At 41.9% G+C, this 20,454-nt stretch overlaps 1 protein-coding gene across 6 annotated transcripts in view; it reads right to left on the bottom strand.

Moving 5' to 3' along the window:
• APBA2 (amyloid beta precursor protein binding family A member 2) overlaps window positions 1-20,454 on the bottom strand; it is a 734,370-nt gene that overhangs the window by 626,257 nt on the left and 87,659 nt on the right. For 4 of the 6 annotated variants that reach the window (XM_069765829.1, XM_069765831.1, XM_069765833.1 and 1 more), the window contains exon 2: window positions 846-928. The exons of the other annotated variants lie outside the window; for them this stretch is intronic. The gene's annotated coding sequence lies outside the window, so the exon portion shown is untranslated. The remainder of the gene's footprint in view (window positions 1-845; window positions 929-20,454) is intronic. 6 annotated transcript variants of the gene reach the window in all.

The following is a 20,454-nucleotide window of genomic DNA, read 5'->3' as shown; positions in this document are numbered from 1 at the left end:
GGAAAAAAAAAAAATAAGTCATGTGCCAATACTTTGACCACACATGCATACATACATATGAGATTCCCTCTGAGATGTCTTTTTTTCTAAGCTAGACAAGCCCACATTTTCCGACCTCTTCTCAAATGAGAAGCCTTCCATCTCTTGTAATAATCTAGTTGCCCGCCTTTGAACTTGATTTATAAAGGGGTAACAATATGTTGGGATCCCGGGATTTTGTCTCTCTTTTTATGCAACCTTAAATTCTTGTTTGCTTTTGCAGCTGCTGCTTGACATTGAGTACTGCTGCTCAGCTTACTTGTAACCAGAATACCCAAGTCCTTCTCATTTTCTGTAGTCCCGAGTATACTGATATAGTTATTACTTTTAAATTGTGTGAGCCCACCTCCCACGGCAAGACAGTCCCACTCTAGTTAAGCCCTGCTTGCACAACAGAGGATCCACCTCTCTTTCATGCCTAAGCTTATACAATAAATTCCGGATAGCTAGGAATAAGCTTTAGGCTTCACTCACAATACAGTTAGTGGTATATACATACATATATAAATATATATATATATATATATATATATATATATATATATTTGCATGTCAAAATAAAACCAAACATGTATAATAGAAAGATTTGCACTTCATCTGTTTTTTGAACAAACTCTTGCTTTGGCTTAAATGATGATGATAGAATACTGATAGAATACTGACACCAAAGTGCTGTGTGAATGAGACCTTATTTGTAGAACAACAAAGACATAAATCATAGCAACCAGAGTTTATGAAAGATTGATTATTATTTCTTCTCCTGCCCTCATGATTGTGGAAAACATTAAAATAAGGAAAAACTGTACCTGAGTAATATTCTCTTGGGCACTACAGTGATGTGATAAGCTGATTGCAGTACATTCTCCAAGTGTCAGTAGAAATCTGATAACTGCAGAACAGAAAATATTTGTCAGATTAAGTATGGCACATTATCTACTTACAGTGGTGAAATACAAGACTTTGCATTATACTAATACAAAGGAATCATTGGCTTTACTGTGGCTATCAGAATATATTTAGCCACTTTGATTACAACCTATTCATTTTGACTAGGCATATTTCTATCTCCGCATGGGAAGTTAGAACAAGAGTACATGCACAGATTATGGCTTTTCACAATCTATAAATTAGCAGATTCAATACGAATCTGACCGAAACAATAATGGTATGCACCATATATGCAAAAATAGTGTCTGACTGCCCTTACTGCTAGCTCTTAAAGCAGTTCTGTACATAGTGCGCCCAAGGAAGTGTCTCTATCAATACACTAAGCAGCACTGCTTTCTACTTGGAAGCAATATGACCTGTGTGCTGCCTTAGGCCTTCTTCACATGTCCCTTTTTTGTGTTTGTATGCGGTCCGTTTTTTAAGGACTGCAAATACGGAAACATGCACACCCATTTTGTTTAATGGTGGTGCACACATCAGGTTTTTCACATGAACTGCGTGTTCATGTAAAAAACCCGCAGACATGTCTTTTCCGAGCACCACAGACATGCTGCACACTGATGACATACGGATGACATCCATGACACATACCAGCACCTGTCAAAAAGCACTGTTCCCAAGCGCCGGCTGCTAAAGAGAGCTCCGATCATTGTTGACTGGTCTCCATGTGCTCAGCATGACCAGGCAACAATGATGGGAGTTGTATTCAGCACCCGCTGCATACATCCTGTGTAAAATTAAGCATAAAATGTAAAAAAAAATGGTGTGGCCTCCTGCATAATTTCATAATCAGTAGAGGGAAAGCTCATGGCTTGGGGCTGATGTTAATAATCTGGGAAACATGACAATATCCCAAAAGGTTCCCAGGCTAATAATAACAGCTCACAGCTGTTTGCTTAGCCTTTATTGGTTATTTTATAATGGGGATCTCAAAGAAAAAAATGACATTAGGGTTCCCATATACATTCAAACCAGCAAAGGCTAAACAGACAGCTGTGGGCTGATATTAATAGCCTGGGAAGGGGCCAGGGATATTGCTCCCTCCCCAGGCTACCAACATCTGCCCTCAGCCACCCCAGAAATGGCACATCCATAAGATGCAACAAATCTGGCACTTAGCCTCGCTCTTCCCAATTGCCCTGGTGCGGTGGCAAGTGATGTAATAGTATTGAGGTTGATGTCAGCTTTGTATTGGCAATGGACATCAAGCCCTGGGGTCAGTAATAGAGAGGGGTCAATAAGACACCCCCATTGCTAACCTCATAGTCAGATTGTAAAAAAAAAAACACAGCCTGAAAAAAGTCATTTATTTGAAATAAACACTCCCCTCCTTTTAACCATTTCTTTGAAAAAATGAAAAATAACAAAGCAAAGTTATACTCACCTGTCCCAATGTACCATGTAAAAGATGGGAAATAATAATAAAACATAATTCTCACCTGTGTGATGAGAAGATAATCCATTTGTCCCTTGAAAAGTCTAGATCTACTCTTTCTAGATGCCATGCTGAATGTTGGCATGATTTGAGTGTTCAGCCTGGCATCCAGCAGAGACACTAAGCTGCGCGTGATAGCATAGCATCAGTGCCTCGTGGTATAGCTTCGGACAAATGATGTGTGTTGTGGCCAAAATCATTGTATAGCCTTAGTCTAAGTGTTAGTGAATTGCAGCCACGTAAGAAAAAAACAGTGTTTTTCATGGTGTGATTTCAAGGTGTTTTTACAGTGATTTTGCTTCTACAGAAATGCTGCAGTCAGCTAAACCTTAAATTGCTTTTTAGGTTTAAAAGTTTTTAGTACTTATGAAAAATTAAACACAGCTAAACTCATTTATTGCAGCTTCACTGTTTGTTGTCCACAGGCTCAGTGGTCTCGTTCTGTCTGCCTCGTCCTGACCGGTGAGTCTTGCGATTTGCAGGATCGGTCATATGCTCTATAGATGTCACCATTGCACGCTGTCAACAAAAACAGCATCGAAGAGCGGGAGATTATCATTGGTGTGTTTGGTCTTCTCTACATCTGCACAACCATGGTAAAGAAAAATTATCCGTGGACCGCATGACAACCTGTTTAAGGGGGGTGACAGGTATGAGAAAGTACAGTACATTCAATGTATCTTGTGTTGCACAATGCTATTCCTAGATTGGAATGAGGAATATATTGTATATGGGCTGCTAGGGTTTGTGAACCAGGGCTACTTTTTAGTTTTAGTCTTGCCATAACTAAACATAAAAACTAAAATGAAAATAAATACAAAAATGAGGAAAATAAAGCTAAAACGAGCCATTTACTGATGATTAACTGATAATCATGTCAAGAGTAACATTTCCAAATGTTACATATCTAGACAACATAGACATACTGTACCCATACAGCATTTTTTATTTCAAATGTTTTCTACATGATAGTATAACAAGGCAATCACGTTCACTTGTGTGATGAGATGGCTGCTGTGCCAAGTGAGAACAAAAGCTCCTGAAATAAGAGATGCTGATTAAAATCCAAAAGAACATTACAAGTGGCTTAAAATCAGGGAAATGACAAAAACATTCAAAAAAGAAAAAAAGTAGAAATTCCTGGTAAAATGTGTTGTTAAGATTAAGGAAAGGAATTACAAGAGTAAAACTGAGGCCATAACAATGTTTCACCTGCTATGGCGCATAAGGAACATTTTGTAACTTGATACAGCGGGGAAAAAATATTTAGTCAGCCACCAATTGTGCAAGTTCTCCCACTTAAAAAGATGAGAGATGCCTGTAATTGACATCATAGACACAGGAGTGTGGAAACCAAAGATACGACCAACACAGTCACAAGATAATATACAAAAAATGTATTATTACATAATAGCACAATACACTAATACAAAACAGGTGAGAATAATGGAAGGCATGTGCAAGTCACGGGCATAAAGTGCAACTGTGCAAGAAAAAAGACGTCAGATGTGCAGACAGAGGAACCACTATAGTGTGAGCGCCAACTTAGAGGTAATATGCATGGCTTTGGATTCCCAATATGTATGGCTTTGGATTCCCACTAGGGACGTGCTTGACTCTTACTAGAGGTATCGCTTGGGGACTGCTATGGGGTCAAAATTATCACAAGAACAGTGAATAAAAATCCTAGAAACACACGGGGGGACCGAGTGCATGATTAGCATACAGCTGGGACCACCATAACAAAGGCTACCATCAGTAACACACTATGCTGCCAGGGACTCAGATCCTGCAGTGCCATAAGTGTCCCCCTGCTTAAGCCCGTAGATATCCAGGCTCGTCTGAAGTTTGTTAGAGAGCATTTAGAATTATCCAGAGGAGTATTGGGAGAATGTCATATGGTGTGATGAAACCAAAGTAGAACTGTTTGGTAGATACAAAACTCGTTGTGTTTGGAGGAGACAAAATGCTGAGTTGCATCCAAAGAACACCATACCTACTGTGAAACATGGGGGTGGCAACATCATACTTTGGGGTTGTTTCTCTGCAAAGAGACCAGGATGACTGATTCGTGTACATGAAAGAATGAATGGGGCCATGTATTGTGAGATTTTGAGTGCAAACCTCCTTCCATCAGCAAGGGCATTGAAGATGAAATGTGGATGGGTCTTTCAGCATGATAATGATCGCAAGCACACCGCCAGGGCAACGAAGGAGTGGCTTTGAAAGAAGCATATGAAGGTCCTGGAGTGGCCTAGCCAGTCTCCAGGTCTCAACCCCATAGAAAACCTTTGGAGGGAGATGAAAGTCTATATTGCCCAGTGACAGGCCCAAAACATCACTGCTCTACTGCTCTAGAGGAGAACTGCATAGAAGAATGGTTCAACACACCACCAACAGTGTGTGCCTTCTGTACCTTGTGAAGACTTATAGAAAACGTTTGACCTTTGTCATTGCCAACAAAGGATATATAACAAAATATTGAGATGAACTTTTGTAAATGACCAAATACTTATTTTCCACCATAATTTGAAAAATAAATCTTGCCAAATCAGACAAGGTGATTTTCTGGAATTGTTTTCTAATTTTGACTCTCATAGTTGTGGTGTACCTACAGGGCCCCCCCCCTGTATGCATGGCTCACATTCCACCCCCCACTGTATGCATGGCTCACATTCCACCCCCCCTGTATGCATGGCTCACATTCCACCCCCCCCTCCCTGTATGCATGGCTCATATTCCTCCACCCCCCCCGTGTGCATGGCTCATATTCCTCCACACCCCACACCTGTATGCATGGCTCATATTCCTCCACCCCCATCTTGAATGGCGCGGCTTACCGTCCTCCTTCTTCCCCCCTCCCCTGTCCCCCCATCCCTCATACTCACCTGCTCCTCACCGCGCAGCCGCGACGTCCCTCTGGCTGTCCCGACTCCCGGCGCGCTGCACCTTCATCTTGCGTGAGCGGTCAGGTGATACCGCTCTGCTCATTAAGGTCATGAATATGCGCATATTCATGACCTTAATTAGCGGTACCACGTGACCGCTCATTAAGGACGAGCTCCAGACGCCGAGACCAGGCATCGCTGGAGCAGCAGGGTGAGTATTGTCTTCAAGGAGGGCGGGTGGGAGGCAGGAGGGAGGGAGGGTGAGCGGCCAGTTGGGGCGGGGGGGCGGGGTCGTTCGGGAGGTGACCCAGCTTTAAAAAAAAAAAGAAAAAAAAAAACCTTGCTCAGGTGCCGCCCCCTGCATTGTCCCCGCCCTAGGCACGTGCCCTCACGTGCCTAGTGGCAAATACGGCCCTGTGTACCTATGATGTCAATTACAGGCCTCTCTCGTCTTTTTAAGTGGGAGAACTTGCACAACTGGTGGCTGACTAAATCATTTTTTTCCCACTGTATCTTGACGGAGAAAAGCGTAACTTGACATTTAAGACTGTTCACATCACATCTGGCCGTATGTTCAATGACCCTGTTAGGACTTATGTCCAACCCCATAAAACGAGATTTGGGCATACAAGCTGATGGGCCATTGACTAAAATGATGCAGACTGAGTCACAGTGTGCCTCATTTTTAGCAGTATAGACCTAGTTGAGGTGGACACCAAGAAGTAGTCGACCATGTGACAGATCCAAAAAAAGAAAATTTGGCTTCAAAATTATGTGTAAATAAAAAATATCCTTTTTATTTAATATCCATTAAAATGTAATGGGCATTGTAACAATACATATTTGTTGACGCGTTTCGACTTTAAGGTCTTAATTAGGAATGAGCGGACCCGTGGATGTTCAGGTTCCACCGAACTTTAGTTCAAGGTTTGGTTCGGGTACCAGATCTCTACCTGAACTTGATCTCAAACCCAAAGCCCATAGATGTTAATAGGTAGCCTAACTTTTGTGCTATAAAAGGGATGTAAAATGATCGTCTTAAGGGCTAGGGGGCTGCCCAAGGAAGCAGACTCTCGCTCCATCCAAAATCCAAACAGTAAAACGGACTTTCGGGAGAATTTCGTGTTTGGAGTTCAGCATTGAAGACTAGGTGTCCGATACCAACCTTGAACTTTACAGCTTGGGTTCCCTCATCTCTAGTCTTAATCATAACATATGTGACAGGTCCACTTTACACTTAACATAGTGTGCAGTGTAATTTCATTAGAGCCTAAGGATTAGCTTAATGATGGTACAGAATGACTATTTACGTAAAAAAAAAAAAGATAAAACACTACAATACGTTTTAATGTATTACAACTCAGCCATTAGACTATGTTCGCATTTCTACCAGATCTCCCTGGTTCTTGAATGAAATATCAATATTTCAGTAACTAACACTTACATAGTCAGAATCTTGAGGTCACTGTGGCGGTAAGTTATTAGAAGCAGCCACATCACTTGTAACATCAGTTTCTTTTACTGAAATTATGCACTGCAATGAATATTCCAGTTGACTAAACTGTATACACGCCGTATGTGCACACAATTGCAGATTTTCTTCTATATGTTCAGTTTCAACATTTGAAATGGTTGCACCGAATGCAAATAGCAAATTTAGTTTAAGCTCAGAAAGACTTTATCAGAATATGAATATATTTAATTTAAGAGAACAACTCAAGGACATTTTATACTGGTAATTTTTATTTTTAGTAGGAAATGGTCTTTAATTATAACTGTTTCATCTAAAACCTACAGCAGCAGGGTAAAAACAGGAGCAGTGACACATTAATAAGAAATGTTTTAATATCCATAATAAAGCCGTGGTAATGGTTATTTTATGACTTACGGTAGTTAGAGTACAGAACTGTAGTATCTTGTGTGACTTATGAATCACCTAAGTGCAGAACTCCAGTAGGAATAATGCTTTGTGGTGTGATATTTTATGTGGTATTTTATTTTATGTATAGACACAGCATATATGGGGTAGAAGAAATAAGAGGGGAGTCAGAGAATGTTAGATGGAAGAAAATTAAGCTGCGGATTGAGCAAATTTCTCTTTGTGCAACTCCAATGCTCTCCAGCCGCTTTACTAAAAGCTACCTGAAAAAAAAAATACTTTTTTCATCCCAGGAGCCTATAGCTTTCAGGAAAAGAGGCAAGCTGGTGCAGTGATAGCATTGTGAGCGGCAGCTGTAAGCATGCCCCAGCACATTGACAGCTCACTCTGCACAGATGTGCTCCAGAGCAAGCTGTCAATCAAAGTGTCTGAGCAGTGACTGGAGCTGCTCCTGGCATGCCTCTGACAGAAAGATGGTGGCTCCAGTGCTTTTGCTCCCATTAGCTGGGCTTTCAGTTCAGAATTGTTACATTTTTAATCTGCAGATTAATAGCATTTGGGGCCATTACAGATCCTCTTTAAAGTAAAGCATGAACATAAAAAGTCAGCTGTGTGGACTTGAGTTACCACAAGCATTCCAGTATTATCTCTTCCACAACTGCATTTAGAATTTTACACAGTACTGACTTTCCCAGCATTCTGAAACATATGGAAATAAAGAAAAACAAGCATTTCATGGTGCATTACCTTCTGAGATGAATGGAACCATAAACACATAAGCAGATACACCTTTTCTCCAGGTGTTTAGTCTCTGTTATCCTTGCATCAGTCTTTTTAAAATAACAGGTGTTTTAATTTACTAATTTTCTGCCATATCACCTTTCGGGTTCAGCTTTATATACTTTCCCCCTGCTGATATTTCCTGCTGGTGATCTTCTCATTTGGATGTCCAGCCATACTGCTGTAGTTTAAGCCAGTCAGTGAAAGACCAGCTAGGGTTTACTCCTTTGCTGTTTATGTTCTTTACCCTGCACTAATCTTCTGTTTCTTTTTAGGAAGTGGGTGGCATATTCTCAAACAGTATGTACTTAATCCATTATTTTCTAATTCATGGTTTACTTTACTCACTGTGGAATCTGTTTCTAATTTAGCACACTTTCCCTTCTGTAGGTAATTTAACCTCTGCTCTGCCCTATGGCTCTTTAGGAGGACCATGAAGTGCTCAACAGCCTTTCAGGCAACATAGGTCAAAGTTGCCATCGTCTAATCTGTTATTAGAGCTATCTCACCTCAAGCAGGAACCACTAGAGACTGCTGTCAGAATCTCTGGTTTGTACAGGGATCAGCAGAGTCAGTTGCAGTTTTCAGTGTATTACCTATTTTCTCATGTGAGTTGCTACACTATCATAACAGTCGGGATGGACCTCTATGTGCAACGCAATGAGGACTTGGGGGTTGGGGGAGATCATGCTGGATGAAAGCTCCCGGTTCTAAAAACTGGGTATGATACTAATGACCATACCACAAATCAATAGTGCAATGAGTGGCAAAAAAAACCAGATTTTTATTGTTTGGTAAAACAACAGCAACACGTGTCAACCACATTATGTGGTCTTCATCAGCCTTATACGGAATCAGTTAAAAACACATCTTCTTAAGTACTCTACAATAAGTGTTCCATTTGTAAAGTGGGTTAATTGAACAATTATATAAAATATTAAAAGGTTTGTAAATGCTAAGGATGACCTCCCACAGAAAAGATCAAAAGCGTGGAGTGCATAACCTGTATCCATGGTCGCCATAGAAATCCCAGTTTCACAATACATTCCAGTACTGATTATCGTGCTTAATAGAGGTGAAGCAGAGGGGTCCACCAAGAGGACCATGAGCCTGATAAGCTGGATTGTACAATGTCACTACAAGCTACAAAAACATACACCGACTTCTACATCCTCATTCAGACTGTCTGGCATATGACACTGTAATGTAAAAATCCAGTAGGATTCATGTCAAACCAACATTTTGAATCCATTGGGGGCTATGTAGGTGAATAGTTTCAAATACAGTGATACTCAATTTTTCCGCCGTTCCGGAGTTAATTTAGTGAAATGACAAAATAAAGTATGATTCAAGAATCCTGATTCAATATTAAATCAGCGGTTATGCAACATTTTTCTAACTGTGTGGTTCAACCTACAAATTGCAGACCCCATTCACATTCAATAATATAAATAATTAATGTGGAAACGCAATTTAAAAATGATCCAATTCCAATTAATTTGAACACCATGTTTTGTGATATTCATATTGTGACCATAGACTCAAATTATGCTCTCTGCACTTTTGATATTGTTTCTAAAATTCAGTTTTAAAGAGCATATATTCAGAGGCAGAATATTCCTCTCACATTAATTAGTACCAACACAACCCTAAATATAACCATAGTTTAGGGAAAGGAGGATGCACCGCAAAGAAGCAAATTAAATATCACACTTTTAATTCAAATAATTTAAAACAATACATAGTAAAAATTAAAACAGATTAAATAAAAGTGACACGTGCAGACTATGAAATAATGATCAGAATGGAAAAAAAGTGTAATGGTCAGAATAGTCCTAAAATAGCACTCCTCACTTTCCAAAGCAGGTACCCGCAAACAACGGCTTTACTCCATAAGTGCATGTGCTTATATTAAAGAGCTTTTAGTATAACCCATTAGCTGCAGCAGAAGTGATATCTATAAGAATGCAAGGAGGACACATGTTAGACCTGAGAAGATGAAAGTACTTACAAAAGTGCCCAGTGCTTTATCAAGTAGATTGCAGCATGCCACCACCCTGACGACGCCGTTTCGCCATATGCTTCTTCAAAAAGAGGTGGCTTAGTTTCCAGCTAGGCTGTTGCCTTTATGTAGCCCGGTGACTACAAGCTAAAGAATCTCATTGGTAGTTAGCAGTTGTATGGTGCATGTCAGTTCCCCACTGTACATTCTATCCCAAAGTGACTTCCGATGATGCCGGTCTGAAACGCTCGCATGCATGGCATCACCAGAACTCACATTGGAATAGGATGTACAGTGGGGAACTGACATGCCTCGTACAACCACTGACAACCAATGAGATTCTTTTGCTTGAAGTCACCGGGCTCATTTTGACCAGGCCAAATTTTTGAAATCTGACCAGTGTCATTTTATGAGGTAATAACTTCGGAATGCTTAAACAGACCCCAGTTATTCCGAAAGTGGCCGCAAATGAGCACATCGCTGACCCCATCACATGATCGGGGGTCAGCGATGCTTCTGTATAGTAACCATTGAGGTCCTTGAGACCTCTATGGTTACTGATCCCCAGTAGCTGTGAGCGCCACCCTGTGGTCGGCACTCATAGCACACCTGCATTTCTGCTGCATAGCAGCAATCTGATGATCGCTGCTATGTAGCAGAGGCGATCGAGTTGCGCCATCTTCTAGCCTCCTATCAAGGCTATTGAAGCATGGCAAAATTTTTAAAAAAAGTAAAAAAAAAATGTGAAAAAAATAAAAAAAATATAAAGTTTAACCCCTTCATGACCAGGGGATTTTTCGTTTTTCCGTGTTCGTTTTTCGCTCCCCTCCTTCCCAGAGCCATAACTTTTTTATTTTTCCGTCAATTTGGCCATGTGAGGGCTTATTTTTTGCGGGACGAGTTGTACTTTTGAACGACATCATTGGTTTTAGCATGTCGTGTACTAGAAAACGGGAAAAAAATTCCAAGTGCGGTGAAATTGCAAAAAAAGTGCAATCCCACATTGGTTTTTTGTTTGGCTTTTTTGCTAGGTTCACTAAATGCTAAAAATGACCTGCCATTATGATTCTCCAGGTCATTTCGAGTTCATAGACACCAAACATGACTAGGTTATTTTTTATCTAAGTGGTGAAAAAAAATTCCAAACTTTGCTAAAAAAAAAAAAAAAAAAATTGCGCCATTTTCCGATACTCGTAGCGTCTCCATTTTTCGTGATCTGGGGTCGGTTGAGGGCTTATTTTTTGCGTGCCGAGATGACGTTTTTAATGATAGCATTTCGGTGCAGATACGTTCTTTTGATCGCCCGTTATTGCATTTTAATGCAATGTCGCGGCGACCAAAAAAACTTAATTCTGGCGTTTCGAGTTTTTTTCCCGCTATGCTGTTTAGCGATCAGGTTAATACTTTTTTTTATTTGATAGATCGGGCAATTCTGAGCGCGGCGATACCAAATATGCGTAGATTTGATATTTTTTTTATTGATTTATTTTGATTGGGGCGAAAGGGGGGTGATTTAAACTTTTATGTTTTTTTTTATTTTTTTCACATTTTTTTAAACTTTTTTTTTTTACTTTTGCCATGCTTCAATAGCCTCCATGAGAGGCTAGAAGCAGGCACAAGCCGATCGGCTCTGCTACATAGCAGCGATCTGCTGATCGCTGCTATGTAGCAGAATTGCACGTGTGCTGTGAGCGCCGACCACAGGGTGGCGCTCACAGCGACGGGCAATCAGTAACCATAGAGGTCTCAAGGACCTCTATGGCTACAATGGAGACGCATCGCCGACCCCCGGACATGTGACGGGGGTCGGCGATAACGTCATTTCCGGCCGCCCGGCCGGAAGCGGTAGTTAAATGCCGCTGTCTGCGTTTGACAGCGGCATTTAACTAGTTAATAGGTGCGGGCAGATCGCGATTCTGCCCGCGCCTATTACGGGCACATGTCAGCTGTTCAAAACAGCTGACATGTCCCGGCTTTGGTGCGGGCTCACCGCGGAGCCCTGCATCAAAGCAGGGGAGCCGGCATCGGACAGTATAGTACGTCCGATGCCGGTAAGGGGTTAAATCACCCACCTTTTGCCCCATTCAAAATAAATCAATAAAAAAAATCAAACCTACACATATTTGGTATCGTCGCGTTCAGAATCGCCCAATCTATAAATAAAAAATGCATTAACCTGATCGCTAAACAGCGTAGCGAGAAAAAAATTCGAAATGCCAGAATTACGTTTTTTTTGTCACCACGACATTGCATTAAAATGCAATTACGAACGTATCTGCACTGAAATGGTATCATTAAAAACACCAGCTCGGCATGCAAAAAGTAAGCCCTCAAACGACCCCAGATCATGAAAAATGGAGACGCTATGGGTATCGGAAAATGGCGCATTTTTTTTTTTTTTTAGCAGAGTTTGGAATTTTTTTTCACCACTTAGATAAAAAATAACCTAGTCATGTTAGGTGTCTATGAACTCGTAATGACCTGGAGAATCATAATGACAGGTCAGTTTTAGCATTTAGTGAACCTAGCAAAAAACGCCAAACAAAAAACAAGTGTGGGACTGCATTTTTGCAATTTCATCGCACTTGGAATTTTTTTCCCATTTTCTAGTACACGACATGATAAAACCAATGATGTTGTTCAAAAGTACAACTTGTTTCGCAAAAATTAAGCCCTAACATGGCCATGTTGACAGAAAAATAAAAAATTTATGGCTCTGGGAAGGAGGGGAGCGAAAAACGAACACAGAAAAACAGAAAATCCCAAGGTCATGAAGGGGTTAAGATTAAGACCTTACCATGCGATACTGCTCCATGTGTATGCGATTTTTTCCAAAAAAATGGCCTGCGTAAGGCCGGGATCACACATGCGAGAAACACGTCCGTGTCTCGCATGTGAAATCCAAGCTCTGGCGCTGGCACTTCGGAGTGGAGCGTGCGGCCGCATAGCAATACATGGAGCCGCACGCTCCGCTCCCAAGTGCCGGCGCCAGAGCTTGGGTTTCACATGCGAGACACGGACGTGTTTCTCGCATATGTGATCCCGACCTAAGTCTTATGAAAACCATTCTGCACAAGTCTGATAAAGACCATTTTGCACAAATCTGATGAAGACCATGGAATGTGGTTGTTGTTGCTTTATCAGACTATAAAAAACTTTTTTTTTGTAACTTATTCCAGTACTCATTGGTTGAATGCTCATCCCGAAATCCAGATGTTTCCAATGAGGAGCGTTCATCCAGCACAATCTCCCAGGTCATCATTGCATGTAGAGGTCCATCTGGGCCAAATATATTTTTCTTACCATTCGTTGCTGTCTCAGTGCGTGAACAAGCTTTGCCTCTGGAAGTCTCTATATAAGGCATTGTATGATACCCTGAAGTAGGAAAATGTAAGTCTCCCAGAATGCAGTGCAGCACACAAAAATGTATTCTACACTTAACTAATCCATTAGGAACAATTCTACAAGCAGCTAACTGATTTCATCAACAACGGAATGCAGTGGTGGGCTAAAATACTGAAAAGGGCCAAATATTGACTGACTCCTGACGGGATCAGCCATCAATTTAATGTACTCGGGTAGCTTGACAAGTGGAGCAGCTAAGTTTTTATTCAGGTTGAACACGCAGTTTACGTATCATATGTTCATATACGATAAGTTATGATAAGTAACCTGTAAAATGGCTGCTCTATTAGCATATACAGCAATGTGTAAAGGTTTTTATTTTTGGTGTCATCAACCTTTGCCTTAACCCCTTTACCCCCAAGGGTGGTTTGCACGTCAATGACCAGGCCAATTTTTACAATTCTGACCACTGTCCCTTTATGAGGTTATAACTCCGAAACGCTTCAACGGATCCTGGTGATTCTGACATTGTTTTCTCGTGACATATTGTACTTCATGATAGTGGTAAAATTTCTTTGATAGTACCTGCGTTTATTTGTGAAAAAAACGGAAATTTGGCGAAAATTTTGAAAATTTCGCAATTTTCAAACTTTGAATTTTTATGCAATTAAATCACAGAGATATGTCACACAAAATACTTAATAAGTAACATTTCCCACATGTCTCCTTTACATCAGCATAATTTTGGAACCAATTTTTTTTTTGTTAGGGAGTTATAAGGGTTAAAAGTTGACCAGCAATTTCTCATTTTTACAACACCATTTTTTTTTAGGGACCACGTCTCATTTGAAGTCATTTTGAGGGGTCTATATGATAGAAAATGCCCAAGTGTGACACCATTCTAAAAACTGCACCCCTCAAGGTGCTCAAAACCACATTCAAGAAGTTTATTAACCCTTCAGGTGTTTAATAGGAATTTTTTGAATGTTTAAATAAAAATGAACATTTAACTTTTTTACACAAAAAATTTACTTCAGCTCCAATTTGTTTTATTTTACCAAGGGTAACAGGAGAAATTGGACCCAAAAAGTTGTTGTCCAATTTGTCCTGAGTACGCTGATACCCCATATGTGGCAGTAAACCACTGTTTGGGCGCATGGGAGAGCTCGGAAGGGAAGGCGCGCTATTTGACTTTTCAATGCAAAATTGACAGGAATTGAGATGGGACGCCATGTTGCGTTTGGAGAGCCACTGATGTGCCTAAACATTGAAACCCCCCACAAGTGACACCATTTTGGAAAGTAGACCCCCTAAGGAACTTATCTGGATGTGTGGTGAGCACTTTGACCCACCAAGTGCTTCACAGAAGTTTATAATGCAGAACCGTAAAAATAAAAAATCATATTTTTTCACAAAAATTATATTTTTGCCCCCAATTTTTTATTTTTCCAAGGGTAAGAGAAGAAATTGGACCTCAAAAGTTGTTGTCCAATTTGTCCTGAGTACGCTGATACCCCATATGTGGCAGTAAACCACTGTTTGGGCGCATAGGAGAGCTCGGAAGGGAAGGAGCGCAGTTTGACTTTTCAATGCAAAATTGACAGAAATTGAGATGGGACGCCATGTTGCGTTTGGGGAGCCACTGATGTGCCTAAACATTGAAACCCCCCACAAGTGACACCATTTTGGAAAGTAGACCCCCTAAGGAACTTATCTGGATGTGTGGTGAGCACTTTGACCCACCAAGGGCTTCACAGAAGTTTATAATGCAGAGCCATAAAAATAAAACAAAATTTTTTTCCCACAAAAATTATTTTTTAGCCCCCAGTTTTATATTTTCCCTAGGGTAACAGGAGAAATTGGACCCCAAAAGTTGTTGTCCAATTTGTCCTGAGTACGCTGATACCCCATATGTGGGGGGGAACCACCGTTTGGGCGCATGGGAGGGCTCGGAAGGGAAGGAGCGCCATTTGGAATGCAGACTTAGATGGAATGGTCTGCAGGCGTCACATTGCGTTTGCAGAGCCCCTAATGTACCTAAACAGTAGAAACCCCCCACAAGTGACACCATTTTGGAAAGTAGACCCCCTAAGGAACTCATCTTGATGTGTTGTGAGAGCTTTGAACCCCCAAGTATTTCACTACAGTTTATAACGCAGAGCCATGCAAATAAAAAATATTTTTTTTTCCACAAAAATTATATTTTAGCCCCCAGTTTTGTATTTTTCCAAGGTTAGCAGGAGAAATTGGACCCTCAATGTTGTTGTCCAATTTGTCCTGAGTACGCTGATACCCGATATGTGGGGGGGAACCACCGTTTGGGCGCATGGGAGGGCTCGGAAGGGAAGGAGCATCATTTGGAATGCAGACTTAGATGGATTGGCCTGCAGGCGTCACATTGCGTTTGCAGAGCCCCTAATGTACCTAAACAGTAGAAACCCCCCACAAGTGACCCCATATTGGAAACTAGACCCCTCAATGAACTTATCTAGATGTGTTGTGAGAACTTTGAACCCCCAAGTGTTTCACTACAGTTTATAACGCAGAGCCGTGAAAATAAAAAATCTTTTTGTTTTCCCACAAAAATTATTTTTTAGCCCCCAGTTTTGTATTTTCCCAAGGGTAACAGGAGAAATTGGTCCACAAAAGTTGTTGTCCAATTTGTCCTGAGTACGCTGATACCCCATATGTTGGGGTAAACCCCTGTTTGGGCACACAGGAGAGCTCGGAAGGGAAGGAGCACTGTTTTACTTTTTCAACGCAGAATTGGCTGGAATTGAGATCGGATGCCATGTCGTGTTTGGAGAGCCCCTGATGTGCCGAAACAGTGGAAACCCCCCAATTATAACTGAAACCCTAATCTAAACACACCCCTAACCCTAATTCCAACGGTAACCCTAACCACACCTCTAACCCTGACACACCCCTAACCCTAATCCCAACCCTATTCCCAACTGTAAATGTAATCTAAACCCTAACCCTAACTTTAGCCCCAACCCTAACTGTAGCCCCAACCCTAGCCCTAACCCTAGCCCTAAGCCTAGCCCTAACCCTAGCCCTAACCCTAGCCCTAACCCTAACCCTAGCCCTAACCCTAGCCCTAACCCTAGCTCTAGCCCTAGCCCTAACCCTAGCCCTAACCCTAACCCTAGCCCTAGCCCTAACCCTAGCCCTAACCCTAGCCCTAGCCCTAACCCTAGCCCTAACCCTAGCCCTAACCCTAGCCCTAGCCCTAACCCTAGCCCTAATGGGAAAATGGAAATAAATACATTTTTTTTTATTTTTCCCTAACTAAGGGGGTGATGAAGGGGGGTTTGATTTACTTTTATAGCGAGTTTTTTAGCGGATTTTTATGATTGGCAGCCGTCACACACTGAAAGACGCTTTTTATTGCAAAAAATATTTTTTGCAATACCACATTTTGAGAGCTATAATTTTTCCATATTTTGGTCCACAGAGTCATGTGAGGTCTTGCTTTTTGCGGGACGAGTTGACGGTTTTATTGAAAACATTTTTGGGCACGTGACATTTTTTGATCGCTTTTTATTCCGATTTTTGTGAGGAAGAATGACCAAAAGCCAGCTATTCATGAATTTCTATTGGGGGAGGCGTTTATACCGTTCCGCGTTTGGTAAAATTGATAAATCAGTTTTATTCTTCGGGTCAGTACGATTACAGCGATACCTCATTTATATCATTTTTTTATGGTTTGGCGCTTTTATACGATAAAAACTATTTTACAGAAAAAATAATTATTTTTGCATCGCTTTATTCTCAGGACTATAACTTTTTTATTTTTTTGCTGATGATGCTGTATGGCGGCTCTTTTTTTGCGGGACAATATGACGCTTTCAGCGGTACCATGGTTATTTATATCTGTCCTTTTGATCGCGTGTTATTCCACTTTTTGTTCGGCGGTATGATAATAAAGCGTTGTTTTTTGCCTCGTTTTTTTTTTTTGTTCTTACGGTGTTTACTGAAGGGGTTAACTAGTGGGACAATTTTATAGGTCGGGTCGTTACGGACGCGGCGATACTAAATATGTGTACTTTTATTGTTTTTTTTTTTTATTTAGATGAAGAAATGTATTTATGGGAATAATATATTTTTTTTTTTTCATTATTTTGGAATATTTTTTTTTATTTTTTTTACACATTTGGAAAATTTTTTTTTTACTTTTTTACTTTGTCCCAGGGGGGGACATCACAGATCAGTGATCTGACAGTTTGCACAGCACTCTGTCAGATCACTGATCTGACATGCAGCGCTGCAGGCTTCACAGTGCCTGCTCTGAGCAGGCTCTGTGAAGCCACCTCCCTCCCTGCAGGACCCGGATCCGCGGCCATCTTGGATCCGGGGCTGGAGGGAGCAGGGAGGGAGGTGAGACCCTCGCAGCAACGCGATCACATCGCGTTGCTCCGGGGGTCTCAGGGAAGCCCGCAGGGAGCCCCCTCCCTGCGCGGTGCTTCCTTGCACCGCCGGCACATCGCGATCATCTTTGATCGCGGTGTGCCAGGGGTTAATGTGCCGGGGGCGGTCCGTGACCGCTCCTGGCACATAGTGCCGGATGTCAGCTGCGATAAGCAGCTGACACCCGGCCGCGATCGGCCGCGCTCCCCCCGTGAGCGCGGCCGATCGGCTATGACGTACTGACGTATGACGTATGACGTATGACGTAGATCTGGGTATTTATTATGATGGAATATAGGCTGAACTGGATGGACAAATGTCTTTTTTCGGCCTTACTAACTATGTTACTATGTTACTATGTACTATCCCGTCCAGGGTCAGATAAGCCCAGGGCACCTCGACGGGATAGTACGTCTAAGATCACAGAGGGGTTAAAAACAGCATCAAAGCATCAATTCTTCTAGCTACACTTGCATACAGTTTTTGAAGTAACAAGTTTTTGCGCTTTTGATGCATTTTTACTTGCGTCTGTTAGGGCTCGAGTTCCTGCTTCTGCACAGGGGGAATCTCGAGCCACTTCCGCTGCGGTCTCCCATTCTTGTCCAGCCGCAGTGGAGCCTGCTCAGCAAGGACGTCGGTCCCAGCGTCTTGCTCATTCTCACTCTGTTCTGAGAGTTAGTGCTGCTTCTCCAGTCTCTGCCATTAAAGTCAGTGCTGGTCAGCAGCGAGCGGACTTCTCTGTGACTAAGTCCTTGTCTGCATGTACTGAGCATGCCCAGCGTAAGGTCTCCCGTTGGAGATCGAGGGTCATGTGCTCAGGCTCTGCAGCACATTCCATTGGTCCTCTTGGCAGGTCCTAGAAGGGCAAAAGTGCTGTGGCCACTTCCTGTGCTGCTGCTACATAAAATGCGCATGACCGCACGGCCATGCGCTAGTATTGTCAAACAATTGCTAATGTGTGTATGTTGTGAGTGCAAGTCGTCCTTGGAAACCCCTACCCTATTGAATGTCTGTTCGCGGAAGGTGTATGGCTGCTATCTAGCGCCCGACTTAGCCTACAGCACTAAGCACACATCTCAGCGTCCTGTAGCTGTGCCTGCCAGTACGGCGCCGTGCGCCTGCCTTGCGCTTTCCATACCCGAGTCTGGGTGGTTAGTGGCGTCCGTTAGTGCGGCATCGCTCGCACTCTTGTGCACTTATATTTCCTAAGGTTCTCTACACACCCAGTTGCGGTGTTACGCCAGCAAGGGTCTAATCGGGCTCCAAACCCTTCTGGGGTTAAGTCCGCTGACCACTTGCTCGCGCACTAGTGCGGTACTGCGGTCCTGTGAATTAACAGGATCGCTTTCTTCATGCTGGGTGAGGTTTAACCCACGCGTGTATCCTTTAGTGTACCGCCATATTGTCCGTCTTGCTAGCTGCAGGGTCTTTTACCTGCACGGTGGACCTCGGACTGCGAACGCACCTAGTTTCTTACCATCTATACTTGGTGCGTTCCGCCAGTCCTTAACAGCGTCTTTTTCCAATTCATTTGAACAGATAAAAAAAAGCTGAAAGAATGGACATGCTGCAGATTTGTAAAAATGCTTTAAAGATTCTGTGCATGCGATTTGAGAAATCTGATTCACCTTACTGGTAGTTTAAAACGCTGTGTTTAATTCCATGACAAGAACACAGGGAAAAAACTGGATAAACCTTATATTGCCTGTATATGCACCCTTTACATAGGAGAATGTCGAGGATGGCGTCCTACATTGACATGTGGGGGCTTCACATGATCGTCTTGTGATGAGGAGAGCCGCTGTCATTGAGTTACATAACGTGTTTATTAATTATTCTAATTCATTTTTTATAGTGGCACTATTTTTGTATACATGATGCACTTATGCACTTTATTAATACATGCAATATTGGAGATTATGTGGGGAATCAGAGAACACTATTTCTATAAGGATTACACATTTGCATACATTTTTCCATTCTTATGTCAATTACTTTATGATGTCTTCGGCACTTTGATTAACAACCAGTTATGCACACATACGAGCAGACTGTCAATACATGTGCTAGGGGATTATTACAGGCGTGTTCACTGTGTAGTGAGAGGTGATCATAACAGCTCCCAGCACCGCTCGATACCTGGAGGTGAGCGTCTGCAGGCGAAAAGCGTTCTAGGAAAATCTGCGCTCCAGGAGGCAAATAGCGCTCCATTCCTCCCGAGTCTCGCCATGTGTCTAAGCAGTGCTGTACAGCTACATATGGGGTATTTCTACATTCAGCAGAAACCATGAAACAAATTTTTACTCATTTTCCGGTGTGAAAATGTAAAATTTGGGGCTAAAATAAAAATTTCAGTGGTAAAAATGTAGTTATTTTTTCTTTATTGTCCAATGGTACATCATTCTATGATCCACCTTTGGTGTTAATATGATCACTGAGCCCCTAGATGAATTCATTGAGAGGTGTAGTTTGTAAAATTAGGTCACTTATGGGGGTTTCTGCTGTGTTGGCACCTCAGGGGCTCTGCCAATGTCACATGGCACCCTCACACCAATCCAGCAAAATCCAAACTCCAAGTTGGCGCCTCTTCTATTTTGAGCTTTGCACTGTGCCTCAAAAGTAGTTTTCATCCAGATATGGGGTATCGGTAAAGTTAGGAGAAATTGCATAACAAATGTTGGGGTCCATTTTCTCCAGCTGTCCTTGTGAAAATGAAAACATTGGGGGC

The sequence above is a fragment of the Ranitomeya imitator genome, chromosome 4, assembly GCF_032444005.1.
Source record: "Ranitomeya imitator isolate aRanImi1 chromosome 4, aRanImi1.pri, whole genome shotgun sequence".
Taxonomy (NCBI): Eukaryota; Metazoa; Chordata; class Amphibia; order Anura; family Dendrobatidae; genus Ranitomeya; species Ranitomeya imitator.
This window is presented reverse-complemented; position numbering and strand designations above follow the sequence as displayed.